Source organism: Pseudophryne corroboree, chromosome 12, assembly GCF_028390025.1.
Source record: "Pseudophryne corroboree isolate aPseCor3 chromosome 12, aPseCor3.hap2, whole genome shotgun sequence".
NCBI lineage: Eukaryota > Metazoa > Chordata > Amphibia > Anura > Myobatrachidae > Pseudophryne > Pseudophryne corroboree.
The window spans coordinates 145280987-145287718 of NC_086455.1; the positions used below are offsets into that span (position 1 = coordinate 145280987).

The 6732-nt window shown below is 44.1% G+C and overlaps 1 pseudogene; it reads left to right on the forward strand.

Annotated features, from left to right (window-relative positions):
• Positions 1-1202: 1202 nt before the first annotated feature.
• On the forward strand, positions 1203-1321 carry LOC134981673 (5S ribosomal RNA; annotated as a pseudogene).
• The last annotated feature ends 5411 nt before the right edge of the window (positions 1322-6732 follow it).

Here is a 6732-nt window from a genome sequence, read left to right on the forward strand (position 1 = left end):
ACTCAAACCTCAAACACTATATTTTTTTCTGAGAGTAAATTGGAGTTATGTAAAACTGTGACATTTTCTGGCATTTAGCTACCCCCCTCATGCAATCTAAAGAGGCGCACTTATTCATTGACTCTTGTTAGCCAGATACTTTTCTATTACAACAACTAAAGTATACAGATATTTCATTATTTTTGTCAGTATTCTTACCTGGTTTAATGTATATACTTATACATTGAGAACAAACTGACATTTTTTGGTCTGTATACATGAATCATCCCCTGTGCTACCATTTATGTACCAGTGTCTTGCTCTAAATTTTCATATCTCAATAGGCAACAGTACCCTATCTCTCTCATCAACTGTCCGCTATAAGCATTATATGACAGTGGACAGCAGAAGTGGGGGTACCTTAACCTATTCTGTCTGTCGCTAAAATGATTCCAGTACTCTCTCATCCACCACAAGATAAATAGCTCCCTGCAATGCAATTGTAACAGAGGCTTTGTGCAAAATTCAATTGGAAAGAAGAAGTACTCTACTTTGGTATCAATGTCATGAACCACGCCAGGCCCGCCATCACGGGGGTGCTGCGGGCACAGATGTCCCAGGCCCGGCCTCTCTGACAGAGAGGAGAGGGCCTGGGCTGCTCATGCCACCGTCTGCCGCTGCGATGCTCCGCCCACTTTTCATTACCGAGTTCTAGCTGTCAAAGGAGAGGGAGAGGACGCTGAAAGCTTCTATTGTAAACGTCCCTCCAAAAATGGTCGCCGCCTCAGTGGAGACAGTTATTAAAGAAACTAGAGGAGGCTCCTCTAGTATCTTTAATAACTGTCTCCTCTGAGGCGGTGGCCATTATGGTACAGACATTTCAATAGAAGCTTGCAGCGTACTCTCCCCTCTCCTGTGACAGTGCCAGATCTCGGTCATAAGAATGGGGTGGAGCTACACGGGACCAGGCTGCTACATCTTTGGCCAGCCTGTGATAGGTAAGTTGAGGGAGAGTGAGTGGGAGAGAGAAAGTGTGTGTGTGTGTATATATATTTATTTTGTATGGTTTTATATATATATATATAAAAAAAAATTTTCTTAATTTATTTATTTAGATATTTTTTTTTGGGGGGGGTGGGGTGGGGGCGCTGCCTATTTTGCGAGTCTCGGGCCCCAGAATTTCTGATGGCGGCCATGAACCTCACTCTCTCATTTTTTTCATTCAATACTGCCATACTGCACTGGTTACGCCCAATCTCATTCGATATTGAAAGCAAAGCAGTGACAGGCCTGATCAGTACTTGGATGGGAGACCGCCTTGGAATATCAGGTGCAGTAAACATATTTTGAATAAACAGCAGAAGTAGTGAAGCTACTAATACCGCAATCCTAAAATTCAATCTCTCTCAAGTGGCACAGGGATCAGCTATTTAGCTATTGTTAAAGCCATATACAAAAATTACCTAACTTTGGGGTACATTTAATAAGCAGTGATAAGAGCGGAGAAGTGAGCCAGTGGAGAAATTTCCCCATCAACCAATCAGCAGTTCTGTATCATTTTATAGTATGCAAATTATAGATGTTACTTCAGTGCAGATTGGTTGCCATGGGCAACTTCTCCACTGGCTCACTTCTCCGCTCTTATCACTGCTTAGTAAATGTACCCCTTTATCTCTCTCCTGACATTTCTTGCACAGTGACCAGAATGTCAGATTTTGTGACAGTAGATTGACTATAAGAATTGATCGAACGTTATCACCTACCTACTCTACCTATTTATTTGAGTCTTACACAGATACTCAAATACCCCCCTTTCCCTCAAGGTGTATTTTCATGTCATGTGAGTCTGTGTATTAACTATTTGAACCAATTATGAATACAAATTAAGTTTTAATAGTCATTTTTTGTACTAAGTGTGCCCCAACATAGAGTCTTTCTCTCCCCCCCTTGTTGTATACTGGAGTGTGACAGGAGAGACTCTGCTTCACCTGCCTCACCTGACAGCACATCACTGCCCAATTTGTGTAGTCGCGCCCCACTCCGCTGCAGCAGTGGAGGCTTGTGTTGATGTTTTTGGGCATCATTTCGATTACCGTTGTGATCAGGGGTGTTGTAAGAGAGAAGGGGACCCGCGTTTAGCCTCCGTCGCGGGCCCCCACCTCTCCGGTAAGAAGTAGACTCTGGCATACTGCTAGAGTCTACTGCACAAGCGCAGGTCTCCGGGAACATGGCGTCCGCGCCTTGTTCCTGGGGACACCTCCAGTGCGCATGCGCAAATCACTTGGAAATGGTCGCGGTGGCCATTTTCCGAGTGATCTGTGCCCGGACAGCAGGGCCTCCGTCACGGGACTCCGGTGGGGTAAGTATATTCCATGGGTGCAGTGTGTGCAGTGTGGTCCCCCCATACACTGCACCCATTATAGAAACGTCAATGGTTGTGATCCATCGGGATTCTGATCGCTGGGACACCACTGTCGGCATTTTGTCGGGATTCTGACCGCATCCCTAATAGGTAATACTGATTGTGCTATGATTTTGTTGTTCATTCTGAATTGTTGCGAATGATTTATTAACCTGAGTGTCCAGATTATTTTTCACCAGTGTTGATCTATCTTCTACACTTTTCTAAAGTATTATAACATTTGCATTTTTATATGACTTGGCAGATTTTACCTAGTGGCTGCAAGGCTGCAGCCCCCCAGTAAAATATGCCACCCGCAGGGACTGCTGCCAAGCAGTGGCTTCCCATTGGAAGCGCTCCCTGTTAATCATAGCTGGACAGGCAGTTCCAGGGGGAGGTGTTTTCTCCTGCATATAATAGATTGTGTGCTTCCAATAGGAGGCCACTCCCCTGCTATGACAGCATCCTTATCTAGCTTCTAACGGCTGCAGCTAATGCAGTCCCTAAAAGCCTGGACTGCTTGTCAATCTGTGCACGTGTGTGAGATCGCAAATCCGAGCATGAGCACAAGCTGGCTGCACATTTCAGAGTTTAGACTTGAAGAATGCAGAACAGCAGACTAGGGATGGCCATCATTGTGTTTGCCATGTATGGTTGCCATCAATGGTGAAACTGTGAGTGGCCATCGACGACCCGCGGGCCAATCACAACCTTAGGCGGGGCTTCATGGATGTTTTGGGGCTGAGCTATGCTTGGAGTCCCGGAACCTTGAAAAAAAGATGGTTCTCTCCCATCGATGGCAAAAGCATTTGACATCCATCGTCCATATCTTATCGATGATTAGGAATTATTGATGGTCGATGGCCATCCCTACAGTAGACACCCCCAGGAATTTACAGGTAGGAACCTGCACTGGTTCTGAGGTCTGTGTTTCAAGAGGAGATAATTCACTGTCAACTACTGTACATCTCCTGAAGTACTTTGGGGCAGATGTATTAAGTCTGGAGAAGTGATAAAGAAGTGATAGCATATTGGAGCTGATTGGCTGGTGCAATATCACCTTGCACTTCTCACTGCTTTATCACTTCTCCAGTCTTAAAACATCTGCCCCATTGTGTTGACAGCATCATTTTGACAATCTAATTTAATTAGCTTCTTAAATCCTACCCACTTCAAAACTGAAGAGCAGGGTAGGAGAGGGTGGACAATGGTCCAGATTTTTCTATGGGTTTCTGCTATTAAATATTTCACCCTTGCCCATATTGGCCCTCATTCCGAGTTGATCGCTCGCTAGCTGCTTTTAGCAGCAGTGCAAACGCTAGGCCGCCGCCCTCTGGGAGTGTATCTTAGCTTAGCAGAAGTGCGAACGAAAGATTAGCAGAACAATGCTGAAATTTTTTCAAGCAGTTTCAGAGTAGCTGCAGACCTACTCCTTCCTTGCGATCACTGCAGTCTGTTTAGTTCCTGCTTTGACGTCACAAACACGCCCTGCGTTCGGGCAGCCACTCCCCCGTTTCCCCAGGCACGCCTGCGTTCTTACCTGACACGCCTGCGTTTTTTAACACACTCCCGGAAAACGGTCAGTTACCACCCAGAAACACCCACTTCTTGTCAATCACTCACCGATCAGCAGAGCGACTGAAAAGCGTCGCTCGACCTTGTGTAAAACTGCATAGTTTTTTTGTGAAAGTACTTTGCACATGCGCACTGTGGCCCGTACGCATGCGCTGAAATGCCGATTTTTAGCCTGAATGCTACGCTGCGAAAAACAGAACTCGGAATGACCCCCATTGTTAGCAACAGCACAATTATATTGTGTATATCAGTATAATATCCATAATCCAAACTTTTAGCATACTAACTTTTGTTTTATTTTTATTTATTTTTAAATGTGTTTTCTTCTAAATCTAACAGCTGTAAGATGTGCTCCATCATACCATTAAAACCTTTTAGGTGCTGAGAAAAGTTTATAAATAGGTGTGACCTATTTGGCTTTGCAGACTTAACTCCAATTTATGTTACAAAGTGTGACTGAGTTTTTAACAGGCGCTAGCTTATTTGGCGAAATCTTCTTAAGTTATAATCCATTCAGAGCCATTCAAAGAAAAACAAACAAACAAAGCTTTAACCAGTTCAATGACAACAGACAGAACAAACAAGCAGCAGGGGGAGGAAATCCCAGCAATTTTAGGATCAATAGCCTCCCTGCGTGTGTGCTCTTAGGTGACGAAAGGTAGAACAGGGCTGCTGTGACTGCTGGGGAAAAGAGGGGAAGGGGGGGGGGGGGGGTGAGCATTACATAGCATTGGAAACCAAAATGCCTTAGAAGGCCAGGGAAAAAATAAATAAAAATAGGAATACTATTAATAATAAACATAGTTGATTCATATTACATATGTTGTTTATTTATTTATTTTGTGCCACTCTTTATTGTAATGTGATTATGAGAAAACGTGTCATTGGATAATTAAATATTATGTACATTATAATATATTGCCATGTCTTTTAAATGGCCAAGCACGAGTTTTAACAAGTTCAAGGGAGCAATTATTTCGAGCCTGGGTTCACCACTCCTGCAGTGTGTTGTTAATAGGTAGTACTGTAGTCATTGGCGTTTCTATAATGGGTGCAGTGTACACGGGCCCCTGGGTCCAGGGGAGGCCCACACCACACCCATTGCACCCATTTTAATACTTACCTTTCCGGAGTCCAGCGCTGGGAGCTGCAATCGCTGTGGAAATTGCTGCCAAAATGGCCGCCGCGCATGCACGGTAGCCAAATTGGTCTCTGGATCATGGCGGGCGCCTTATTTCCGGAGACCTGCGCATGTTCAGTAGACTCCGGCACAATGCTAGAGTCTACAGAGCCGTACAAAGGAATGGGCACACCCGGAGGTGCACACGGGCCCCCTCCTCTGTAGAAACGCCCCTGACTGTTCTCAAACGCTGTCCTCAAGTCACCCCAATGGTTCAGGTTTTAAGTTTATCCATGCTTGGCCACAGGTGACTTAATTAGCACCTTAGTCAATTTGATTTAACTATCTGTGTTGAACCATGGATATACCTAAAACCTGGACTGTTGGGGTGCCTTGAAGACCGCGTTTGAGAACCTCTGGTGTACACTATGTAACAAGTATGTCTAATGGTTTCATTATAGACTGTATCTGTGCATATGTATGTTTTTTTTTATTACTTCGTGGTTTTAATGTGAATTGCAGCATAGTCTTATGGCCCCATACAGTACATTACCGAGATACAGTATTACTGTCATTTCCAATCCCCCCATTCGGAAAATCAGGAATACTAAACATACTTAAAAATCTCGATTCCCCAATCCGGAACAAAAATGGTCCAAATCACCAAATCTGGAAAATTTCCTTGATTCCCTGATGTATCGCCGATCATCAATGGCCGCAGATTGACGGAATCGGTCGAATCAGGGGAAACAGATGTATTAGATCCTTGTATGAGACATCTTGACGTTCAGTATTTATTGAACAGTCGCCAGAACTACTTGTCTGTCAGCACAGCTAGTGGCAGTTTAGTAATGATCTGAAAGAAGCTTGTCGTTTCATGAGGAAAACGAAAAGACATCTAGCCTAAATTGCTCAATAGGGAAGGGCGCGCTCGCCTTAGATAGTATGGAATATATGCCAGCAGCCATTTTATGCTAGCATTCTCTGGGATCAAGTACAAAGCTAGAAAATCACCCCACCATTGCAGCCACAGATGATGCAGAACCCACCTATGCACATTCACACTTGTCTATTCCCCAGTCTTTTCCGGAGCCCTCATACCATCACTCTAATAGAGGCATATTTATTTACTGTAGTTCCTGACTCATTCACCGTCCTTCTGCATTGTTTCCTTTACTCTGCTGTGGATTGTATGCATGTATTATTGTTTGGCGCTTTTTTTTAAAAAATCTTTATTTGACCTAGCATTATTTCAGCAAATTATTGTCGTTTTTATATCTATGTTTTACACGCTCTCCCTGCATTATGGTTTGCTCCAACCCCCCTCCCGCAGCATGACTCCTATGTTCTACTTTTGATTCTGGCACATTAATAAACATTTTAAAGCACATTTTTTTTGTGTCAGACCTTACATACATTACATAAAAGCTGCTGGAACATATAAGCACAATAAGTAGCCATACATACAGTATACAAGTCCAGAAAGAAGACCTCAAGCCTGTGCAATAGAGAGAGTCCAACTAGGTATAAGAGGTTCATAGGTGTGTGCAAGGGGGTGGTTTGTGTACACAGGCAAACCCCAATGTCAGACACCGCCCAGACATGGGCTAGCAGCTGAATCATAGACCTGTCCTCTGACACTCTGCTCAGCGGGCAG